The sequence below is a fragment of the Oreochromis aureus genome, linkage group 3 (assembly GCF_013358895.1).
Source record: "Oreochromis aureus strain Israel breed Guangdong linkage group 3, ZZ_aureus, whole genome shotgun sequence".
Classification (NCBI taxonomy): Eukaryota; Metazoa; Chordata; class Actinopteri; order Cichliformes; family Cichlidae; genus Oreochromis; species Oreochromis aureus.
In genome coordinates, this window is record NC_052944.1 from 66,095,407 (window position 1) to 66,107,533 (window position 12,127).

General features: G+C 43.9%; 1 pseudogene; it reads right to left on the reverse strand.

Moving 5' to 3' along the window:
* The window catches only part of LOC120437349, a 58,729-nt pseudogene extending 46,602 nt beyond the window's left edge, over positions 1-12,127 (reverse strand).

The window sequence follows — 12,127 nt, forward strand, 5'->3', positions numbered from 1 at the left end:
GTTGACAGAGTCTTCATTAATCCCATGCAAAGCGTACACCTATCTGGAACAACCCTGACATATTACAAAACAATAATATGATAAACTTTTCAGATTGGAGTAGTAAAGGAATCAAATATTTAGAACATATACTAGAAGGAACAGAATTTATTTCATTTGACAGACTAGTTACACAATATGGGATCAACAAGAAAAAATTTTTAGAATATCAACAAATTAAATCCATAATAAAAAAGAGATTTAAACCGGGTCAAGTTGAACTACAAACGCCACCAAGTGTGGTTCAATTTCTTACTCTTAAAACCCCAAATTACTATCCAAAATATACAGAATGCTTTCTAAAACAGATGAATCAATATCACTTCCTATTGCAAAATGGGAAGCGGATTTATCAGTTAACTTTGACCAAAACTTCTGGTCTCAGATTTGCTTAAAACCTTTCATCTAATTAGAAATCCCAGTCTTCAATTAATTCAATACAAAATGCTACATAGAGTGCACTATACAGGCCATCGGATGTTCAAGATGGGCTTTCGTCTACCAACAACTGCTCACACTGCAAAACCAATTCACGGACAATTATATCCACGCTCTTTGGTTCTGTCCACCAGTTCAGAAGTTTTGGCGCGAGATATGTGAAGACTTATCAAAGTGTCTGAAATGTAACATTCCAACTTCCCCTTTAGTATGTTTGTTGGGCAGGTTAGATAATGTCACTCCGGAAAAGAATATAGCCCATATGGTTTTCACTGCCCTATGCATAGCCAAGAAAACAGTCCTCATGAACTGGAAAAATAAAAATAATCTTAATTCTAACCAATATAGAAATTATCTATTAGATTACATTAGTCTTGATACAGCCTCTGCCACCACATCAGATCAATTGCTCTGGGCTCCTTTGATCAGCTCCATCACCTAGTGGGGTGGGGGTCTTCGTTTGGTCCCACCTTCACTGTTGTGATAGGTGTGGGGGTAGGGACAGGCTTAGGGCATCAGGGGTTCCCGGGAGCATCTTCCTTGGGGGCTCAACCGGGGTAGCGGTCATGGCCAATTAGGGGCTCTGTTGGCTCTTAGGTGACGGTTTCCTCGTGGCTGCGTGCAGCAGGGCTAGGGAGGTCTGTCCTGACGGACGTGGGTTACTGACCTGGTAGCCTGGCTGCCCCTGGGTGGGTCCGGGATGGGCGTGAGGTTCTGGGGCACTCCGTCTCTGGGCTGGGGCCCTGGCCAAGCCTCAGGGGCTTGGGTCCTGGTTGGTGTGTTGCCGGGGTTGTGGGCGGGTGGGTGTATGGGGGCCCAGTCCTGGCGCAGGGTGCCGCCTGTGCATCGAACCACCTGGGGGGCTCTTCAACTGGTGGGGGAGGTTGTCAAATCCTGCAGGAGATTTCCTCTCTTCAGGAACTCTCTCTGCAGGAGGGGGAGATACAGGAGAGGTGGAGGAAGATCTCAGCCTGGGCGTCTATTGTCTTGTGTAGTCTGGAAGATGAGTGGATGATGGGGTGGGTGCAGTTTTCTCTGTGGTGGGGTCAGGTGGACTGTCCCGGGCTCTGTGGGGCGGGCGGCGTTGCTGCACTGGGCCCCGGTCCGGATGGGCCTGGGCCCCCTTTCCTGGCGGGTTGCAGAGTATGGGGCGCCTACTGGGGTCAGCGGGGAGCTGGCCCCAGGAGGGGTCACTGCCCTCCTTCCTTCCCTCCCCATCTCCAGCTGCCTCCCTCTTCCCGCTCCACCACAATCACCCACACATGCAGGGCCTTGGGGTAGGGGTGTGTCACCAGGGTGCAGAGGAGACATCCCCCCCTCTGTCCCCTTCTGGCTGCCTCTGCCTCAATTTTATCCCACAACTTAGACATTCACATTACTCACACTCTCATTACACATACATATAGGATCTTGGGGGTGGGCACGCTACACGGATTCCAAATTACCATCAGGGTGTACACTTCACCCCTGGCGTCGTTGCCCACCTCTCAATTTTAAATACACGTAGACATTGAGGGCTAGCAGGAGGGGCTATACGCTTACCTGCTGCTCTGGCAGGTAGCTCCATGCCCTCCTGGGTTTTAAATGCACCTTAGAACACACATACATCAACACTACATATGAGCGGGTGGAGGAGGTTTGAGTCTTCCTACACCCCGTTCTCTGCGGCCTGCTGGAGGCGGGGGCTAGGAGGAGGAGTTGGCCGTCTGACTGGGGTCTGGAATGTGGGGCCTCCCTGCTGCTGCGGAGTCGGGCAGTCTGCTTCTCCCCACCGCAGGGAAAAGGGTAACACCACCTGGGTCTGGGCGCAGTTTCCCCCCTCCAGGGCAAGGGTACCTAGACCCGGGGCTTAGAGTACGCTTGGGGAGTGTGATTGTGTGTACAGTGTCTCTCTATGTCTGTCTCCACGTTGGGTGAGTGTTGAGTAATTGTATATGAGAGCATGAGGGTGGGAATAGATGTTTGTATCTGTGTGTGCCTGTTTGTCTGTGTCTATATGTCAGGTTGGGTATCAGGCGCCACCTCTCTGGGGACATCTCAGGCCCTCCAAGGTTTGGAGGCCCATCTCCCCACCACTTCCCCTGCCGGTGGCAGACGCCCTCAGACATCGGTGCGTTGGTGGTTCTTTGTGTCCGGGGGTGGGCGCCCAGGTACCCACCGGCTCACTCCTTGGCGGCTGCTTATCGGGGCATGGAGCCTGGGGCTCGCTCGGGCCACTTGGGATGGGGTGCCCTTGGCCCTCGGCCGGGGCTCGGTCACTCAGGCACAGCTGGCTGCCGGCAGAGCTCACGGGCACGTCACTGCAGCCCCCGCGGCTTCTGCTCGCGGCTGCTGAGTGACCCCTCATCTGGGACTCTCCTCAGCTCTTTTTCTGGGATATAGTGCGCGGCTGCCCCTCTGTTGGTCTTCCTTGGTCTCTTGTGTTCTGGGGCCTCTGGATGTCTGGAGTTTTGATCTCCTCCATACCTGCTTCATGCCCTGGAGGGCGGGGCAGTGGCCCCCCACACCCTCTAGCAGATCATTACATGAAGGAACCTTTTTAAAAACAAGCGCGTTCATGCTCACAGGTGCACACACGGGTGATCACACACACAAACTACACCCTTTTTGGCTCCTACCTCAAAGCACACTGTGCGCTGTCGATCTCACGTGCTGCACAATAATGTTTAATATTTAGTATTTACTGTCATATTCCCATATATCATTGTGATCTTGTTTATTACTCTCGTTTTCTTCTGCTTGCTTTCTTTTTCTTTCTCAACAGGTGATCCAGGTGATCGATATATGTATTTTTTGTCTGCTTATTCTGTTGGTTTTGTTTTTTGCCCTTTTTCCCGTCCCTCTTCTCAGGTTTTTTTTTTTTTTTTTTTTTCTTCCCCTCTTTCTTTCTCCCTTTCTTTCCACCAGTCAAGTCTGTCCCGTATTCAGCAAGTGAAAATAAAATAAACAATAAAGGTGAATCAAATGGACCATTACGGCAAGGCTGGGATGGTCCATTTGAGTAAAGTAAATCCGTTGGGCATCTTTCTTCGCCTTTAGACAATAATTCTGATGGCAAAAGAACCAAACGGGACAGGTTTAATAAAAAAAAGAAAAAAAAAGAAAAAAAAAGAAAAGAAAAAGAAACACTGTTGAACCATGTGTGAGATAAATAAAGAAATAAAATGAAAGAACAACCTGGTTCTGCTCAAATTCACCAATCAGAGGTACTGCCTCTGTCTGCTTCATCAGGCTGTGTACTTGTTTCTGCCATGGAGCGTTAACAAGAATCTGAGGTCCATATTAGAAAAGCTGCTAAAATCATAAAACTTTGCAGAATTGAATAGAATAGAATAGAATAGAATAGAATAGAATTCAACTTTATTGTCATTGCATATGTCACAGGTACAGGGCAACGAAATGCAGTTTGCATCCATCCAGAAAGTGCTTTAGTCGTGATATAGATATATTACAATATAAATTAGCAATAATAGAGATGTGTAAGTATATTACAGAAATGGGTCTATTATGGTATGTTATAATGTACACAGTGTGAAGTATGTTATGAATATTCTATAACTATAAGTATGTACAGGCTGTAGTGAGTACAAGCTATGTACAGGCTATGAACAGGATATAAATATGAAATAAAAAACTATACAGAAATCTGAGATATACAGTTATACAGAATGTGAACTATGTAAGTTATAAACAGTTGTGGGATTAAAAATTATCGTATGTACAGAATGATTATCTACACAGAACTATACAGTAGTGGTAAAGTGCTAGTGGTTGTGGGTGTGTGTATGTTCAGTCCATGAGTTTAACGTGGGTCAGATGTCAGGAGGCAGAGTTCAGGAGTCTGACAGCTGTGGGGAAGAAGCTGTTCCGGTACCTGGTGGTCTTAGTCCGGAGGCTCCTGTAGCGCCTCCCAGAGGGCAGGAGGGTGAAGAGTCCATGTGATGGGTGACTGGGGTCTCTGATGATTTTCCCAGCCCTTTTCAGACACCGCTTCCTGTAGATGTCCTTTATGGCAGGAAGTGGTGCTCCGGCGATGCGCTGGGCAGTTTTCACGACCCTCTGCAACGCCTTCCGGTCCGAGGCAGAGCAGTTCCCGTACCAGACTGTTATACAGTTGGTCAGGATGCTCTCGACCAACTGTAATAAATTAGCAATATAAATTACAGGTCTGTGATAGTGTATAAATTTGTAGTGAAAAAAAAAAACGTGGACCAAGGTGGGATTGAACCCACGACCTTTGAGCTGCAGAGCCGTGTCATTACTGATTGCGCCACCTGGAAAGGGGGCGGCGGTCTGAAAGACAGATACTTGGGCAGTCAGAAAATAGATCGCGGTGAGAGGTGAAAAACGCCGTTTTTTGGAGTTACAAAATGTCGTGTAATCAAAAACTAGGAGGGCTAGCAGCATAATTCTTATACTGGGTGAATCAGCGGACTTTGGTGTACTTTGACTGTGATTTTCATTGCTCTTTCTACCTCCGTTGCGGAGATATGACGAGAGAAGAAACGGCTTCATTTCCAGAGTTTGAAGGCTGAGAGAAGGCCAGATTTCCACCCCTCAAACAAACGTAATTCATTGCTCAACGGTAAGATAATTGTAAAAACTGCTTCCACTGTGAGTGTCAGCAGTGTCTGAAGATATATTGGCACAAGCCTCATGTCCTAACTTTGCTTTATTAAGGAGATATGGCGATTTGAAAATGCCTCCCGTTACAGAATTTCAGCTCTGAATTTCAAAACCTCCCCATAGACTTTGAATGGGGAGTATTGAGACCTTGTGTCACTCCGAGGCAAATTGCCAAAAAACGGTAAATCTCACAATAAAGATAGTGACATTGTCTGAAAGCCAGCAAAAATACCTACGTTTTGACGTATAATTTGTGGGGGTTGAGTGGAAATTGAGCGAGTAGCAAGAAGTTGTTTGGACATGAAGAGAAAATTCAGAACGGACCAGCACTCACTCTGACTTAATTGCATAGCAACCATAGCAACGCATGTATTTTCTGAAAAATCACAATTTTGCAACTGAAAACTTAAAGAGAGATAAGATTAAAGCGGTAGAAGATCTGAAAAAGCTGAATCAGACAGGAATAGCCCAATAATCTGAGAACATTTTAAAATTTGAATGGAGTTTCTAGGTGAAAGCATGAGGACGTAGTTAAGTTTCAAAGACAAGCAAGTTTTAGCAAAATTGTGGAAGTTTTCCATTCATTTCAATCGTACAAATTAAAGGAAAAAAGTGTAATATTTTAAAACGTATAATAGTAATAAACACCAAAAGTCATAGCTGGAATTAGCAGAAAGGGCAGAACAGTTTAGAGTTTGAACTGAGAAAATCGGCTGAAAACTGGAGGAGTAGTTAAGTGCCGAAAAACGTACGGAAGCAACAGGAATAATAAAGAACTAGAAAAATTTGCATTTCCTGCGAAAATGCTGTGTGGATGCCTTAACGCTGAAGCTGTCTGCTGAAAAGCGGAAAAAGATGAAAAGTTGCAAAAAGTTGTATGGTGGTGAAAAAAACATTTCACCCTGAGCAGGATTCGAACCTGGCCCTCCTGGTCTCAAGGCAGCTACTCATCTCACTGAGCTAAACTCATTCTCTCAAAAAAGTGGAGGAGAGACCGACAATTCAGCTAAAATGAGCGGAAGCTGCTGAGAATTGTGCTGAGAAGAGGTGAAAAAGCTGAAAATTTTGCAGAAAAGAGGTAAATCAGCAGAAACTTGCGCTGAAAAGAGATGAATCAGCAGAGTTTCTGCTGAAAAGAGTTTTTTTTTCTGAAAACAGCCCAAAAAAAATGGAATTTGTGCTGAAAAGGGGTGAAAAAAATGAAAATTTTGCTGAAAAGGGGTGAAGAAGCTAAAGTATACCAAATCAAAGTATTTGTGCCAAAACATAGTGTTTCTGCTATATTGTGGTATTTGTGCCACAAAAGTTACTACATTACAACATGAATACGGATTAAAGATGAAAGAAACTGGCAACAAATTCCTCCACTACAAACCAGTCTGATACCACTTCTTTGCAGTGTTCACGTTTACTAAGGCACTACTCAAAAGGCGCCACAAGAGGGCACTCCAACACAAGAGAAGAGGTGAATGAGCAGAATTTCTGCTGAAAAGAGGCAGAAGGTTCTGTATGTAGAAAAAGAAACACTGTTGAACCATGTGTGAAATAAATAAAGAAATAAAATGAAAGAACAACCTGGTTCTGCTCAAATTCACCAATCAGAGGTACTGCCTCTGTCTGCTTCATCAGGCTGTGTACTTGTTTCTGCCATGGAGCGTTAACAAGAATCTGAGGTCCATATTAGAAAAGCTGCTAAAATCATAAAACTTTGCAGAATTGTAATAAATTAGCAATATAAATTACAGGTCTGTGATACTGTATAAATTTGTAGTGAAAAAAAAAAAAAAACGTGGACCAAGGTGGGATTGAACCCACGACGTTTGAGCTGCAGAGCCGTGTCATTACTGATTGCGCCACCTGGAAAGGGGGCGGCGGTCTGAAAAGATGCTCTAAATCTATATGGAGCATCAAAATCATTCTTTCACCGTAAGAAACAGCAGGCTTTGGTGAACAGTCATGGGAATTTTCAGGTCTCTGTGGAAATCCATCAAAAAGATATGACGAGAGAAAAAAGTGCCTCGTTTCCAGAGTTTGAAATCTGGAGCGAGGGACAAATTTCCTATCCTCAAACAAGTGTAATTCATGGCCAAACGGTAATAGGTGAGGAAAAAATTCTTGAATTGTGAGCATCAGGGATGTCTGAAGATATATTGGCACAAGCCTCATGTCTCAACATTGTTTCGTTAAGGAGATATGACGATTTGAAAATGCCTCTCATTAGAGAAATCCAGCGCTGATTTTGAAGAAACTCTCCATAGAGTTTCAATGGAGCGTTTTCAGACCTTGTGTTGCTCTGAAGAGATTTGCAAAAAAATGTGTAAATCCCACAAGAATGTTAGTGACATTTTCTGAAAGCCAGCAAAAATACCTACATTTTGATGTATAATTTGTGGGGGTTGAGTGGAAATTGAGCAAGTAGCAAGAAGTTGTTTAGACATGAAGAGAAAATTCAGAACGGACCAGCACTCACTCTGACTTAATTGCATAGCAACCATAGCAACGCATGTATTTTCTGAAAAATCACAATTTTGCAACTGAAAACTTAAAGAGAGATAAGATTAAAACAGTAGAAGATCTGAAAAAGCTGAATCAGACAGGAATAGCCCAATAATCTGAGAACATTTTAAAGTTTGAATGGAGTTTCTAGGTGAAAGCATGAGGAAGTAGTTAAGTTTCAAAGACAAGCAAGTTTTAGCAGAATTGTGGAAGTTTCCCATTCATTTCAATGGGACAAATTAAAGGAAAAAAGTGTAATATTTTAAAAAGTATAATAGTAATAAACACCAAAAGTCATAGCTGGCATTAGCAGAAAGGGCAGAACAGTTTAGAATTTGAACTGAGAAAATCGACTGAAAACTGAGGGAGTAGTTAATCGGCAAAAAACGTACGGAAGCAACTAGAGGAATAATAAAGAATAAAGAGAAACAGGAACTCAATAGTGTGGAAGCCCTTTAGGGCATCCACACAATAAAGAGAAACAGGAACTCAATAGTGTGGAAGCCCTTGAGGGCATCCACACAATAAAGAGAAACAGGAAAACAATAGTGTGGAAGCCCTTTAGGGCATCCACACAATTAGAAGAACAATACTGTGAATGCTTTTACAAGCATTCACACTAATAATAAAGGTTACAACAACAATACTGTGAATGCTTTTACAAGCATTCACACTAATAATAAAGATTACAACAACAATACTGTGAATGCTTTTACAAGCATTCACACTAATAAAGATTAGAAGAACAATACTGTGAATGCTTTTCAAGCATTCACACTAATTATAAGTCACAAATTAAGAAAGGTGTAATTTCACAATTATACAAAAGTCTTCATGATTTTAACAATCAGTCAAAGTATATAAAGATGGGACAAAGAGGGGGTCTGGTGGTGGCAGAAGAAGAATGGCAAAACATTTGTTCTTTTCATTGGAAAGGCACAAAATCACATGTATGGAAGGAATTCTGCTGGAAAAGCTTTGTTCGTTTTTCCATTACCCAGCTCTAAAGGTGTATTATGATGATGGAGGCTCTGAATGTTGGAGGAACTGTGGCTATGAGGCAGCACAGCACTAGCATATGTTTGGATTGCAAGAATATTAAGAAAAACTGGAGAGACGTTCATAAAGTGATGCAAAACATCTTTAACACATATTTATCCTTTGATTTCAAATCTGTGTCTGTGTAACATCTGCACTGTGGTCTGAGTGGCGACTTCCAAACTGGCCCTCAGGTGAACGTCAGTAACAAGGATCTGTGGAAACTGTCTAAGTAAAAAGGAAGCAGGGAGGCGGACCAATGTTCAACCTCAGGAGAACACAGTGATTCCCTCACCACCACGTTCACCACCAGCTCTCTTTATTTCAAAGACAGAGACCCTCACACTGGGCTTCACCAGTCACTGCTGGGTCTCTGTTATATGGAGGACTGTTAGGGCCACATTACACAGTGTGGTGAAACGTATAAAGCTGCTGAAAGGATGGTGCAGAAAGCAGGTCTGCTCAGATGGAAAAACACAAACCTGGAAGATTTGTACAAAATGAAATGTCTTGCAATGGACAGATGTGAGGTTATCGATGGTTCCACCTTCGTACAATCCGGTCTTTAAGTGATGATGTGATGAATCCTGCTTCCAGGCCCAAACTGCTCTGTGTTTAATAAGCCTGTTGTGTTTATAACATATTTTAATGTTTTGTATCTTGTTCTATTTAATCTGAACAAGCCCCTAAAAACAGTCAGTGATCACTGTCGGCCTCTCTCAGTTTTTATCACCACTGTTTATTTTAAAGCTCAGTTTTTAAACCCTTACATGTAGCTACAGCTCAGCCCCTGCAGCAGTATATTAATGACTAACCTCATATTGTGGATGGATTATCTCAGTTCCTGACTAAGGCTTGGTCCGTTTACAGCATCCTGCCATGCGACTGCATTTGTCCCTAACCATTTTAATCAATTAAAATTATTGTAAAGGGGCGGAGTCACAAAAGGTGACAGCTCACAGCTTGACTCTAATTCTGGATGTATGCTGGCACACTGCTGTCCATCTCAGCTCTTTAGTACAGAGAAAAGAAAAACTAGAGAACTAGAGCACATATGCTGATGGTGATGATGTCACAGATAATGTGATTGTTCACACGTTCAATAATTGGTTGGAAAAATAAAGAAAGTGAATCCGTTGTATTCCTGCGTTGTGTCTGACAATGAAAGGTAAAAAGAAACAAAGACCTCCAAGTAAACAACTTGCCCGCTCCAGCTCCAACAACCAAATACAAACAGCAGGGATGAGGGTTTGCTCGACCCACCACAACTTCCAAGCTAGCAAGAATGATCTATTCATGCTAGCATTAACAGTGCCTAGAACACATGTGGATTTATGACCCGGTTACACCCAGATAAAGAGAATAACATCAGACAGAAAGAGCAGTGATCAGAAGCACAAACAGAGGCTGCTTTGGACCACTTTCACTGTTTCACACAGTTTCACTTTACTACAAACACGTTCTTTGTAAAGTTTCACTTCAGTCTTCTCTCCTAAGGAGCAAAGCTAACAGACCAACAGCAGCACAGACATAAACAACACTGTCATTACTATCTGCTGCACCGTGTGAACACGACCGAGTGGAAACAGCACACAGATAAAACACGTCAGACTGCAAACTCAGCGTAAGACTAAAACCAGACGACGTGGTGAAAAACTCAGTTACACACCCATATACATGTGAAGGTGCACTCTCCTACCAAGGTTTCTGCCAGAATAATACAAATGTAGTGTTCTGATAGAAAGAAAACATTTTTAAAGCATGAAAACAACTATTAACTGTGAACTAGGGCAGCGATGATTAGTCGACTATCAACATAATTGTTTGTGCCAGCCCTAGTGTGACCTCAAATAAGAAATTATTGCAGTTTATGACTGAGTAACTAAACTATCACTAATTGATAATATTAATGATCACATCTGGACTCACCGAGCCTTTCTGCAGTTCCTCACAGCTGGAATCAGTCTCAGTTGTCCCTCCTTTGTTGTGTTGTACTTCTGCAGGTCCAACTCATCCAGAACCTCCTCTGACATCTGCAGCATGAAGGCCAGAGCTGAGCAGTGGATCATAGAGAGTTTCTTCTCTGATCTGTTCTCTGACTTCAGGAACTCTTGGATCTCCTGATGTACTGAGAGGTCGTTCATCTCCACCAGACAGTGGAAGATGTTGATGCTTCTGTCAGGAGAGGATGTTGTCTTCCTTTCTTTTAGATTCTTAATGACTCTCTGGATGGTTCCTGGACTGATCTCTGTCTGACCCAGCAGACCTCCTAAGAGTCTCTGGTTGGACTCCAGACAGAGGCCGTGAAGGAAGCGAGCAAACAGGTCCAGACGACCATTTTTACTCCTGAAGGATTTTATTAGTGTTTCCATCAAAAATTTATCCAGAGATGACTCTTTGTATTTTTTTCCCAGGAAGTCCTTCAGCACCTTTGTCTTCCTGCTGGTGAAACAGTGGAACATGTAGACTGCAGCCAGAAACTCCTGAATGCTCAGATGAACAAAGCAGTAGACTGGTTTCTGGAAGATCACACACTCTCTTTTGAAGATCTCTGTACAAACTCCTGAGTACACCGAGGCCTCTGTCACATCCAGACCACACTGCTCCAGGTCTTCTTGGTAGAACATGATGTTTCCTTTCTCCAGATGTTCAAACGCCAGCCTCCCCAGCTTCAGAAGAACTTCCCTGTCAGCCTCCGTCAGCTCCTGTGGACTCGTCTCACGTCCCTCGTGGTACTTGTTCTTCTTCCTCTTTGTCTGAACCAGCAGGAAGTGTGAGTACATGTCAGTCAGGGTCTTGGGCAGCTCTCCTCTCTGCTCTGTAGTCAACATGTGCTCCAGAACTGTAGCAGTGATCCAGCAGAAGACTGGGATTCTACACATGATGTGGAGGCTCCTGGATGTCTTCATGTGGGAGATGATTCTGCTGGACAACTCTTCATCACTGAATCTCCTCCTGAAGTACTCCTCCTTCTGGGCGTCAGTGAAGCCTCGTACTTCTGTTAGCCTGTCGACACACGTAGGAGGGATCTGATTGGCTGCTGCAGGTCGGGAAGTTATCCAGACGAGAGCCGAGGGAAGCAGATTCCCCTGGATGAGGTTTGTCAGCAGCTGGCTGACTGATGACTTCTGTGTGACATCAGACAGCAGCTTCCTGTTGGTGAAATTCAATGAAAGTCTGCTTTCATCCAGGCCGTCAAAGATGAACAAAAGCTGAGAGACAGCCAGCTTCTCTGCTGTGACCTTCTGTAATGTTGGATGGAAAACATGGAGCAGCTCCAGAAGACTGTACTGCTCATCTCTGATCAGGTTCAGCTCCTGAATGAAAGCAGAACCACCACACTGACATGTTGGTTCTCCAAGCCCTCTGCCCAGTCCAGAGTGAACTTCTGCACTGAGAAGGTTTTTCCAACACCAGCCACGCCGTTGGTCAGAACCACTCTGATGGGTCTCTGTTGGTCAGGTAAGGCTTTAAAGATGTCCTGGCACCT